Source organism: Salvelinus sp. IW2-2015, linkage group LG32, assembly GCF_002910315.2.
Source record: "Salvelinus sp. IW2-2015 linkage group LG32, ASM291031v2, whole genome shotgun sequence".
NCBI lineage: Eukaryota > Metazoa > Chordata > Actinopteri > Salmoniformes > Salmonidae > Salvelinus > Salvelinus sp. IW2-2015.
Window position 1 is genome coordinate 34208161 of NC_036871.1, and position 13178 is coordinate 34221338.

The following is a 13178-nucleotide window of genomic DNA, read 5'->3' on the forward strand; positions in this document are numbered from 1 at the left end:
CACCACACACACACACACACCACACACACACACACCACACCACAACACCACACACACCCACACACCACACACACACACACACACACCACACACACACACACACACACACACCACACACACACACACACACACACACATCAAAATTACGTAAACTACTGACATTTCATTAACAGTTCGCTTTTTTTAAACCAAGGCCTCCTTACTATTACTTGCTCTGATGAGTTGCACTGCAGTAAAATCCTACAGGCTTGTATCGTTAAAACGCTTCTGCCTCAGAATTTCAAAAGAAACGATTCCACTCGGTCTGTTTTTTTCTTGGCAAATTTCAGGTTTTTTTTTAATTTTTCAGGGTTTTTAATCCGAAAGGTATTCCATTCAATTCATTACGGTCTGCGGAAGTCAGTCATGCATGATGAAAGTGATCATTTTCTCTATCTCCTCCACCTCTAATTTCATGCACTCTCACTCTCCACCCCACTTTTCTTTACTGTTCTGGGAATGTCATTAAAATGGTCAGAAGTCTGTCTTTTGCCCTATCTCCAAAGGAGCTCTTTACTGCAGTGAAAATGAACCAGAGCCAGAGCTTCTCTATGATTGTATTTTCACTAGATAGATAGCCAAAAAAACACAGTGTGGGGGATTTTAATTTAAAAACCGTGAAATAATTTAGGGCACGCTGTCTTCACATCCGTCATTTGTACACCGGCAGTCCTAGTACTTACAGGGATCATTTCAGAAAGGGGAGATCTTCTTTCTCCTCTTGAGAGCACAAATGTCTGTTCAAGAGAGTTCATTTCCCAGGGAGCTAATGCGACGAAACTGTCATCGCTCCCATCTTTCATTTATCTGAAGGAGTTTAAAGCTCGGCAAAGTGTGAAAACACGGAGCCAATTTTACAGCTTGGTTTTTTGTCCTAGCACCTCTCTAAATCACTCTTCTGACATACAGACCAGACCTCTTCACTAGCTGTTCACTCCGACAGGAGGTTCTGAAGAATTACTATGAATAAGTGGAGGCATTCTCACAGCAACGGGCCCTCTCCTTCTTCTTCTCTGCTCTCCTTTTTTCCAACGGTGTCCTCGCTCTTTATACAGAAGCAAAACAGTAAAGCCTTGTATCAGTGCGGTTTGAAATTTTGTTTAATCTGGCCAAAAACGTCTGCAGGAAACTTCCAGAAATAGTATGGGGTTGTATACCTTCTAAAGAACCCAAACGTTGAGGAGTCTAGAGTAGCGAGCTTCCAATCCCTCAACAATGCGGAGGTGGGTTAATGGCCCGTCTTACCTCCATCATTCTGAATCCTCAACTCAGGGAGAGTTAGGATGATGACGTTCCTCTCCTCGTACGGTTCTTTTAAACTCGATCGGGCCCACTGCTGCTTGCCTGATTCTCGTTCAATACCGGAAGAAAAACACCACGGAAACAGCGTAACAAAAAAGACTTTTGAGCCTTTTCAGAGTGACCAACTCAAAAAGAAACAGCGTACTTCTTCATTTCTCAGAAAGAAAAACATTCAAACCAATTTCTAAAAGATCGTTGACATCAGTGGAAGCCATAGGAACTGCCAACACAGGGCCCCTTATTAAATCAGGATTCCAAAGAAAAACAATGGAAATACACAAATGAGCTCAAAAAATGTTTTCCCTGGATGGATGTTTGTCGGTGCTCGAGGAGGATTGCCTGGGGTGTTCGGCCTCGGCACAAAATCTCAAATTCATAGTATATACTCCACTATGCTCACTATTTATTCCTCTAGACAATCTTTAGAAATTCTATGAGAGCTATTATACATATTCCAAATAATGGATCTATAATGCACTATCCTAGCTTCTCTCCGCGCACCTGCTCATGCTCCATACACCGCTCTCTACACTTGCCTCGCCTCGCTTTATATATCATCCTAGTGATGTGAAAATGTAGAATGTAGCTATTATATAGTAAGTTATATAAACATGGATTATAGGCAAGGACCAGAACGTTGCTTATGAGGTTTGTTGATAACTATTGCCGTGCAAACGTTTCCCACTCCCAACTACCCTAGAGAGACGAATGTGTAGGAACACAGCTATGCTCGTATGATTAATCAATGTCTACTCTATACTTACGTCTTAGGGGCATGAGTTACTGCAGGGGCCAAGCTCAGGCAGCATTCATTCACTTTTATTGGTAGGGATAAATGTCAGTGCCAATTTCAACTTCATGCTTACAATACATTAACATCCCCAGAAATATAGGCTCACAATTCAGAGTAATGACAAGTATACTATGTGTAGATTTTGGAATTAGAAAACACTCTGAAGTTTTCTGTATAATCAACTTATTGGGGTGCACGCAGGAGCTACACCTTTAAATATGTATTTTTCCTTTATATAATATCCAAACTTAGGCTGTAAGGTTTGATATCCATCGTACTGTTTGGAGAAATACTACAACAGAATTATCTATTATCATCGCAGACAGAGACAGAACAACAATGCACTTTGATAGGCTCCTACTGTCTGTTCAATGACGTTCTTCAGTTTGGATAGGAACAACAGGATACTAGCGTTTTCTAATCAACCTCGCTTCATTTCCCCAACATGGCATATGGTGTAGAGTATGAGTCTTTTGTAATTCCCATGCCATTGAAGAATGTTGTAGACGTGCCATCATGTTGAAATCAGCGCCCCAGTACAGATATTACTAGTGCTAAAGTGTATGAGAGAACTTGACGCCCAATAAAAATCAATACAAGACCAAAAAAGACTACGATAAATAACAACAGTGAGCCTCTTGTAGTTTGTTGTCCTTCCTCTTGCCTTGTCGTGAGACTAACATGGCTTAGAACCCGTCTTCAATTTTGATCGATTATTAAGTTTAAAAGACAAGAATAATACCTAAAGTTGTATACAAGTGTTAGTTGAAATGATTTTGGCAACGTATTAGAAGTAATCTCTCTCGACGCAACTCTCTTTGTAGACCGTTGCCGCCAAAGTTGGAGCTGATTTTCTTTGCTAGATCATTAAATCACGCCAATTGCACTTAAATCGCGATCACAAATTACATTGGAGCTTTTATACGGCATAAAGCTAACACAATCATGATATGGATTGGATAAATATCAATAACCACATAAGGTTAGCGCCATTTGTGATGTTTTATGGGACATTATTGGCGCGTGCCAAGATCACTAAAAGCAAGCTAGAGTCTCCCTCCTAGCTTAGCGCTAGGCACTGCAGGCCGAGCTCTACGCCGTCTGCTCCTCGGATGCTGCAGAGTGATTCTATGCACGCGAGACCGCTGTTAAGCACCGAAAAGGAAGAGCGCTATAGTAATCCTCGCCCCAACTTAGGTAACAGGTAACTGTCAGCCAACTTCTGCGGCAGAAAATAGGTCGCGTTCACATCTCCTGCTTGTAATAAACTCCAACCTCCGAGGCGCGATCAGAGGCGGTTGTATCTCCGTGCTCGGCATATTATACAGGTTCACCGAGTGAATGTATCCTCTCTGCGAACGGATATAACTCGAATGACAATAGGTTACAGCTTCCCTACAAACTGTATCACCCGCTGTAGCCATCAACCCTCGCACTCCGTATCACAATGTGTTAGTCCCCCTATGTTCAAGGCCTACAAAACTACGGTCCGGCGCTGTGGCCTGTGTCCTGACTCCCTGGCGTCCTCGGAGAACTCGACAAGCGCGAAAGCCTCTCCTCAGCGGCTCCTCCATTCCCGGTCATCATCGGTCCAGGCCCCTGGACGTACTTCCGTTCGATGCCATCATGGATACTCGAAGACGAAATCGATCCAAGCAGAGGGTTCCGTACATGTATTACCCAATGACCCAATGCAACAGTTGGCAAACCTGGGAGCGGGTACGGTCCAGGACAGCAGATGTCACTGTTGGTACCTCAGTCCCGCTTTACGGAGGAGCCGTGTCTGGACCCTATCATTAATGCGTGTGCGGAATTCATCCACCGTCCATGCCGGTCCCGCGATCGCCTATATAGCGCCTTCATTGCTATCCTCCCGAGTCAGTCCCCTAAAGACGCCCAAAGAGTCTCGCGCGCGCCTGCGAGCTTTTTTTTTGCTCTAGTCAAGGGCGGGGTACTGTCACGATTTCTTGTCAAGGCCGATGTATGCCCCAATTAGCTCAATACGTAGTCTCTCTTTCCTTTGCTTTAGGTCCGGATAAGCGCTATGTTAAATCGCGCTGCTTCGATAGTAGCGCAGGACTGTCATGGTTTTCACCGAGTCTCTCCTCAGCCAGTAATACAATCATCGATCTATAATTCTCTCATGTCCCTTCCAATATGGTACTCTTGTCTTGTATGGCGCACCTCTCACAACCTGTACTTGGCTCACGTTTCTCTTATAGATCGTAAGTCTCCCAAACTTAGCGAGAGGTAGGACACTTATACAAGTGATTCCGCTATATGTCACCATACGCTTGTTTATCCCCACATACCCTCATACGTTAAGTTGTCCTGATGGAGCTACACTCATGTGCATTATCCCATGTACAATAGTACAGTGTAGCCTAATAATGTGCACTAGGCGTAATAACGGAGTACCTCGCTCTTGTTATGATATACTATGAAAATAAAATCGCCCAAACCAAAAGAATTAAGTATAAGTACACTTACAACTGAGCTCCGGCCTATTTACCAAGTTCTGCTCTCCTGCGTTTAACGTATCACTGCCGGACCCAGTCTCACATGCCATCCCCCCCTTGAACACGTCCAAACATAAACTCACAACACAAGCGCCATAGTAGAATCTCCGCACCACACCCCTCTCAACCTCCTTCGTTTGCAAAATTTTTTCAATACTCATACTCACAACGTACAATCTACTTCACACACTCTCCAGTATCACGAGATTTTGTGCATGCTTCTTACACTGTGACCGACCGCCAATCTCCACTATCGTTGCCTCACTAGTCACTGCAAGGGCATATGTTAGTCAAATTCAACACTTATCCAAAATCGCACACGAGGTATTGCACCTAAAGATACACGCCTACATATGCTACTCCCACTCTCCCGTTTTTAGAGAACAAATCTCTCACACGCGTTAGTTTTTAAAACTTAGCGTTACCTAGTGAGCCTCTGTGGTCCATACCGTCATTAGATGTACATCTGGCCTCGATATCAAATTGACATGCTTTATGTTACCTTAGCCTGCTCCTCGCTTCGACCCCCTCACATTATATATACACGCTCCCTCAATATAATATACTAACGGAGAGCTTCAATTCAGTAGGACCACGTATATCCTCACACTTAAGTAGTTCAGTCTGCCTGGTCTATAGCTAATTTGTGACCTTCAGGCCCCCTTTCTGTGTTATTAGAAATTCTAGCTCTCAGCAGTCTGAAACAAAAGATTTGTAACCAATATAATAAACAAGAACTCACGGCTCAATATTTCCACGTCCCACTCCCCTTAGAAGAAAATAACCATATGGTTCCCCTTAGTATATGCCCCCAGTTATAGGCTCTCTCCATAACAAATTGGATTGAAAGAGTTAGTATCTCTGCTCTCCAAGTAGGCAAGAGTATAGGCAGTGATGCCGCACTAATACTTGGGTCTGCATATATAGCTCCTATCACCATTAAGCGTACGAGTCTAGCGAGAATAGCTTTGATTCATCCTCGGACATAGTTACGTCATTATTAGTGACCACCTGTAGAATAAGTAATTTAGAACCTAATGACACTCTCCTCATTGTCACCAGTACGGCCTATGTATTTCCCTCTCTCGCTGAAACGGTCAACTCAAAGTGGAGAAGACTCATACCCGCGTCCTACAGTGTCTTTTACTAATATTCGAAAGATACAGAACCGATGATCTTATCTGCACTTCTGTTCCTGAGTACTAGAACATCATACCGCCTTTAGATGACTCGCACCATAACATTACTTCATACACATCTCCGAGAAGGAACACAGTAGGGCTCAGCTCTTCCTATGACATCAGTCTCTCCGCCTCACTCATACGTGTGGAATGCGCACCTTATTAGTATCTTCACACGCGCTATAGTTACTCATACTCGTACTTAGCCTATAGCTCTTCTGTATCCGCTCTTAGTCTAGACCACCTCATGCTACGTCCCCTGTCAGTCGATTATCCCTATAGAGTAGCGGCCTATGTATTCCCACTATAGTTAATGACCTTAGCTATCCCCTTAGTAATACCGCGTTAGATAGGCCTATGACGCTATCCCATTAGTATATCCCTTAGTTAGCCCCTCATATTGAATCCTAATCCCATCATAGTAATATCCTTCTACGTAGGACCACATCTACTCCCAAATTAAGAAACTATCACATAGTAGGGCCTATATATCCCCCCTATTAAGCTACTATCCTCTTATAGGACTAGTATCACCAGTTAGTATATCCCCTTAGTAGGCCTATGTATCCCCTTAGTAATATCCCTCTTATATGTAAGCCTTAAATGTACCTCATTCGTATTGCGAGGGCAACTATATGCATTAAAAGGGGAAAAACAAAATTCAAAAATGACAGACTTCACCATAGAGCAATACTCAATGACAAGAATGCTTACAATTGGGCCACATTTCTAAAAAAGCTGTATTCCTCTACGTTGGTTTAATTCAAAAGCCAAATACAATATCACGCAGCAAACAAAATCCGAAGTAAACAGTCTCCCCTCTCCCACTAACTCATCAATGGAACACTGATCTGGCAGCCTGTATTCCTTACATCCTCCTCGACTTGGGTCGCGAGAGAGTGGACTAATAATACATTGGTCATATTCATGCCGTACCATAAAGGCAGAACATGGGTGCATAAATACCCCTCGACAAGGAAAAGTGCAGTCAACTGTGCAGAATGCCCACTGAGCCCCATAATATACCTAGTCAGCAACATATGAAATTGAAGAAGTGTTAAAAGTCAAGATATCCCCACCCATATTGTACCCACCACATACACACACACACACACACACACACACCACACACACACACAACACACCACACACACACACACCCACACAACACAACCACCACACACACCAGCACCACAACACACACACACACACACCACACACACACACACACACACACACACCACACACAACCACCACACAATGCACACACACACACACTCCTCAGGAAGACCCATGCACAGCAGTACAATTGAAGTGCATGGATTCCAGTGCTGTGGCTCACGAGACCTGTTATTCTAAAGGGACCTGCGGAACAAGCTGGCATACTCATCTCGCCCTCATGTATACAACAACAGCAGCACTCCGCTACATAGCAGAACCTTGGTGTAGATATAGATCTGTTGGAGCCGTTTGGAGAGGTCTAACACACCATCAATGCTGAACTACAATACACTTACTTGAGCTTCAGAAAGAAAAGTAAGAGAAAAACAGGTTGGCCAGGTCTTCAGGCCTATCAGATCATTGCTCCTTCCATTGCTACTCCCACCCAAAACCAAACACACAACCACAACAACACAACCACCCCAACACTCCCACACCACACCCAACAAAAACAACTCTACTCCACCACCCCCCCCCACATAAAAACATAGTACAATACCATCGGATAACAAAAAATACAATTACTAGACAAATCAATAAATTAACACACACTTATGTATAAATATTGGAACATCGCCCCAACCACGCGAGCGCTAATACAATAGAGAAAAAGAGGCCACAGACCAAGGCCCCCTAAGCCGACGCGTCGCCATTACCGGCCCCGAGCGCCTCAAGGAGATAGTACTCAATGGTCATTGTTCTTCTCATACCCGTCCTCCCAGTGAGATCCACAAGCGATACCAGAGGTGTAGCCACGACACGATGAGGCAAATAAACCACCGTCACCCTTCCAGGATCGTACTCTTGGTGACAGCATGGAGGACTCATCGGACTCCTTCTTTAGTAACACCACCTCTCCGCTGTGATGGGCTCTCGAGCCCCTGCAACCACTGGTCAGCTGACCCTTCTTCGTGATGGCCTTCCTGAGTCCAGAAGAAAAGCCTGATAGGAGAGAGATAATTCACCAATCAATCAATCAATCCGTCAGTCAATGTGATAGTCCACATAGATACAGACATGTTTCAGGTGAGATGATGCTTTACTAAATGTTTGATGCACTGCATGGTCACAGATATGGATGGAACACTGACTGAGTTTACACAGGCAGCCCGATTCTAATCTTTTTTCCACTAGTTTGTCTTTCAAATCAGAACTTTTCACATCAGCTCTTTTTCAGAGCTGATCTGTTTGGTCAAAAGACGAATTTATGAAGAAAAGATCAGAATTGGGCTGCCTGTGTAAACGCAGCCAGTGACGACACTGTGGCCGTAGATGTAGATGGACAAGCAATAGAAGATATGTTATAATAATGTTGTGCTGACCATGCATGACACAACATGAAGGACCAAAACCAAACAGAAACACCAACCCATTCCCAACACGACTGATGACACACAATATGTTGCATCCGGATCGCCAAGCTAGGCGCTGTACAGATTCACTGATTCTCCATCATATAGATCTATTCAAGCCCAGTTGGTTGGAAGTGGATGTGAGTCTATAGCTCTGATCATCTACACCACACCTAGCTCAGGTCGATGCTCATGACAGGCACAAATGTTCCACTGGCATGATGATGACTAGGGCACGGAGCGATATTTATTATTGGCTCTGGGAGCATGATGTCATCACGCAGGTATCTTACAATTCTAAGTGCTATTGGCTGTCACATCCTCTCCATAGCAACCTGGGGAGGAAGTGACTTGTACACACAACGGTTCACACTGGAGCTGGACACACTGGTCATGAAGAGCACACATTGAGGAGGAGAGAGAGAAGACCAGAGAGGGATGAGGGGTACCTACCAGGTAACATGTTAGGGGCACAGGACCAGGTCTGGGTTTAACTGGTTCTATCGCCCACCTCATAGGCCCGTCTTTATACGAACGCATCTCCAACAGAGTGCTGTTCTTATGCTCTACTCTCACTCAACCTGAGGGAGGGAGGGAGGGAGGAGGGAGGGAGGGAGGGAGGGAGGAGGGAGGAGGGAGGGAGGGAGGGAGGGAGGGAGGAAAAAGGAGAAGAATAAATGAGAGAGGATGAGGATGAGGGACAGGAAAGTGAAAGAAAGGGGGGATGGAGATGAGAAGATGACGACAAAAATCTCAACACAAACATATAATTAATGGAAAAGCGTTTATAAATAAATAACACGTGATAAATAAATAACACGTAATAAATAAATAACACGAAATAAATAACACGTAATAAATAAATAACACATAAGAAATAAATAACAGGTAATAAATAAAATAATACAGTAATAAATAAATAACACGTAATAAATAATGAACACGTATAAATAAATAACATGATGAAATAAATAAATCATACTAAACACGTAATAAAATAAATAACACGTAATAAATAACAACGTAATAAATACAATATATGAATCATGAGCTGAAAATAAAAGTAAAAAAGTTCGTACGTACATGTTGAGTGACCCTATTGTCGTTTTGCTTTCCAGCAGAGGGTCACTGTGTAATACATTTGAACATGATGTAGAGAGGAAAGGCCCATGCGTGCTATGACCTAACTCAACAACTGACCCCTCACCTAACCCTAAACCTGACCCTAACCACGACCCTCACTACCCCAAACCACATACAAACCTGACCTTATCCCCTAACCTACCCTGACCCCTAACCCTACCTCTACTTGAACGTTACAGTGCTTCTGTCGCCCTAGTGGCCGGTTTCCACATCATCTCCAACGTCCTCACAGAATAGACGGACGTCCATACTGACTTGTATCACGTGACATGCCTTGTGAATACTGCACTGTTGGGTAGGGCTTGTCAAGTTAAGCATTTCACTTTACTTGTGCATGTGACAAATACAACTTGAAACCTGAAAGTTATCTGATCTTGTCTAGGGTTTTGAATCCAGCATCACACTACACACTCCACACCCCTACCTTTCCAGTCATATGTCCAGGACGTCCAAACACTACGTATTCAAGATCCACTAGATGAGAAGTGGCAGACAACCCGATTAGGCATGAGCACAAACCTCTCATGGCCGCGTGCCCGCCCCTCACAGAACCTCCAGTTCCCTCCGTCCTCATCAGACCGGGCATTGATTGTCAGGTCCTGGCTCAGCACGTAACACCTTCCTGTGATGTCACAGACTCCTGGGGCGTGTTCACAAACAGACGCAGCTTGTAAGCGGTGGGCACACGTCTGGAGGATTAGGAGAAGATGGTTAATGGAGCTGTCAGTCAAGTCAATGGCCAATCAGTTTGAAAGTGCCACACACTTACCACAATCTTTCCTCCTGCGTCCCTGGCTGTTCACTGTTACACCCATCCACTGGTTCTCCTGCTCTCAGATTCAAGTTCTCTACACACACAAAATCATCATAAAATCTTAATCAAATGATTCTGCCAACAGACAATTTCCTTGGAGGATCTGTGTAGAAAGATGAAGACAGAAAAGAGTAAGTGTTGTTCAGAGATGGAGCTCACCATTGTTGTCAAACTCCACGCGCGTGCTGAGGAAGTGACTGTCACAGTTGTAGAGTCCTCCTGTGACCTTGACTTCTGACCTCTCAGAGCTTTGGCCTCGGAGCACCAACCAGCAACCTGTAACCACAACCCACAACGCATGTTTGGATACAGGAAACACAACAACGCACACGTGAGACACTGGGCACTTGGCCTTTACTAGTCCTGTATTATCGGACCGCTATAGCCATATGTAGTCATGTCACGTTCCTGACCTTATTTCCTTTATTTTGTCTTTGTTTAGTATGGTCAGGACGTGAGCTGGGTGGGCATTCTATGTTATGTGTTTCTATGTTGGGTTCTTTTCAATTAGCCTGATATGGTTCTCAATCAGGGCAGGTTTACGTTTCCTCTGATTGAGAACCATATTAAGGTAGGCTGTTCACACTGTTTGTTTGTGGTGATTGTCCTGTGTCAGTGTTTGTGCCCACACGGGACTGTTTCGTTTGTGGTTTGTTTCCTGTTCGTGCGTTCTTCGTTGTCTGTAAGTTCTCATGTTCAGGTCTGTTTACATCGTTTGTTATTTTGTAGTTGTTCAAGTGTGCTTCGTGTCTGTCTCTCTTAATAACGATTATGTATTCAACCCACGCTGCATTTTGGTCCGATCCTTGCTCCTCCTCAGACGAGGAGATACGTGAAAGTTACAGGTCAGGGTACATTGATAGGGCGGAGAGACATTTATCTTGTCAGAATATCCATAGTCTTTGTTCCARCTTAACTTGAAGAGGACAGTAGGCCTACCTACTTACAAAAAGTGTGTTTACATGTTTTCTTTGTTATTATCACCAGATAGGTGCAGTGAAATGTGTCGTTCTGATGAAGATATAAAATATTAGGTAATTTCGYCAAACTTGTGAAGCTTCTGTTTATCAGTTGCTCATTCAACATATTTGCTGCTACTTTACTCAAACTGTTTTAACACTTTCCCTTCCTAACTATTTTACATTCCCTGAGATCAACCAGAAATATTTACAAGGCCAAATATTCCCAGATTTTCATAAAAAGGTATCTCGTTTCTGGGTAGGTGCACATTGGGTCTGGAGGGAGCATCGCTCCGCCACTTCTCATCGCTCCTTTAGTAACGTTCACATACGGATTAATTAGTGTTAGTTTAGTATAAAGTTTCTGTTACACCACCTAATTTCTTATATTTTTGGGGGACATTTCGCTGAATAGTCTAAAAGAAAATCTAATGTGGCCAAAACTCAACTGAACAGCTTACGCAACTAGGCAGGGTGTATGTCTGTGCCTGGGTGACTACCTGAGCCCAGGTAATCAAATGACTGCTTTCACACTGATCTCAGAACAATGAGGATCCTTCCTGTTGCCCCCTGCCATACATACATGTACACGCCACAGGAGGTTGGTGCCCTTAACTGGGGAGGACGGGCTCGTGGTAATGGCTGGAGCGGAATCAGTGGAATGTTATTAAATACATCAAACACGTGGTTTCCAGGTGTTTGATGCCATTCCATTCGCTCTGTTCCAGACATGATTATGTCCTCCCCTCAGCAGCCTCCACTGACACACGCACGTGAACATACATTAACAGGAAGTCAGGAGAATAGGCGGAAAGAAGAGGTATCCCCTTAGTCATGCCCCTACTGTAGTCTATGATCAGAAAACCCTCCTTAAAACCGAAAACATTAGGAGATGAGAACAAATCTGATCCTGAATCAGTGCATAGCAGAAACGTGTACCTTCTCCTTAGACTACRGAGGTCCAGTAAGATTAAAGAGACAGTCAACAGGAACCACCAAAACCGTACATTATCGTGATACTGTATAACTACATACAGTACATAACTAGAATGCAATTACCCAGTTACACAGTAACTGCAGTAAAAAGTATATGAAGCAATATTTTATTTGTACATGGTCTCAATTGTTCATTTACCTCTGTGCAATGTAAAGCGTGTGTAGCCCATTACCCAGTAGCCTCTCTGACAACCCCCGTCTTCCCTCTGACACTCCCGTCTCCCTTGCCACTCGCCCGTTCCCTCTGACACTCCCGTTCTCCCTCTGACATCCCGTCTCCCTCTGACACTCCCCGTCTCCCTCTGACACTCCCCGTCTCCCTCTGACACTCCCCGTCTCCCTCTCACACTCCCCGTCTCCCTCTCACACTCCCCGTTCTCCCTCTCACACTCCCCGTCCTCCTCCTCACACTCCCGTCTCCCTCTCACATCTCCCCGTCCCCCTCTCACACTCCCCGTCTCCCTTCACACTCCCCTGTCTCCCTCTCACACTCCCTGTCTCCCTCTCACACTCCCTCTCCTCTACACTCCCTCTTCCCTCTACCCCCGTCTCCCTCTACACTCCCCGTCTCCCGCCGACACTCCCCGTCTCCCTCTGACACTCCCGTTCCCTCTGACATCCCGTCTCCCTCTGACACTCCCGTCTCCCTCTGACACTCCCGTCTCCTCTCACACTCCGTCTCCCTCTCACTTTCCCCTCTCCCTCTCACACTCCCGTTTCCCTCTCACACTCCCTGTCTCCCTCCTCACTCCCTGTCTCTCTCTCTCACTGACTGTGTCTCTCTCTCCTCTCACTGACTGTCTCTCTCCTCTCACTGACTGTCTCTCTCTCTCACTGACTCTTCTCCCTCTCTGACTAT

General features: G+C 44.6%; 1 pseudogene; it reads right to left on the reverse strand.

Annotated features, from left to right (window-relative positions):
- LOC111956602 (integrin alpha-6-like) overlaps positions 1 to 13178 on the reverse strand; it is a 57753-nt pseudogene that overhangs the window by 29223 nt on the left and 15352 nt on the right.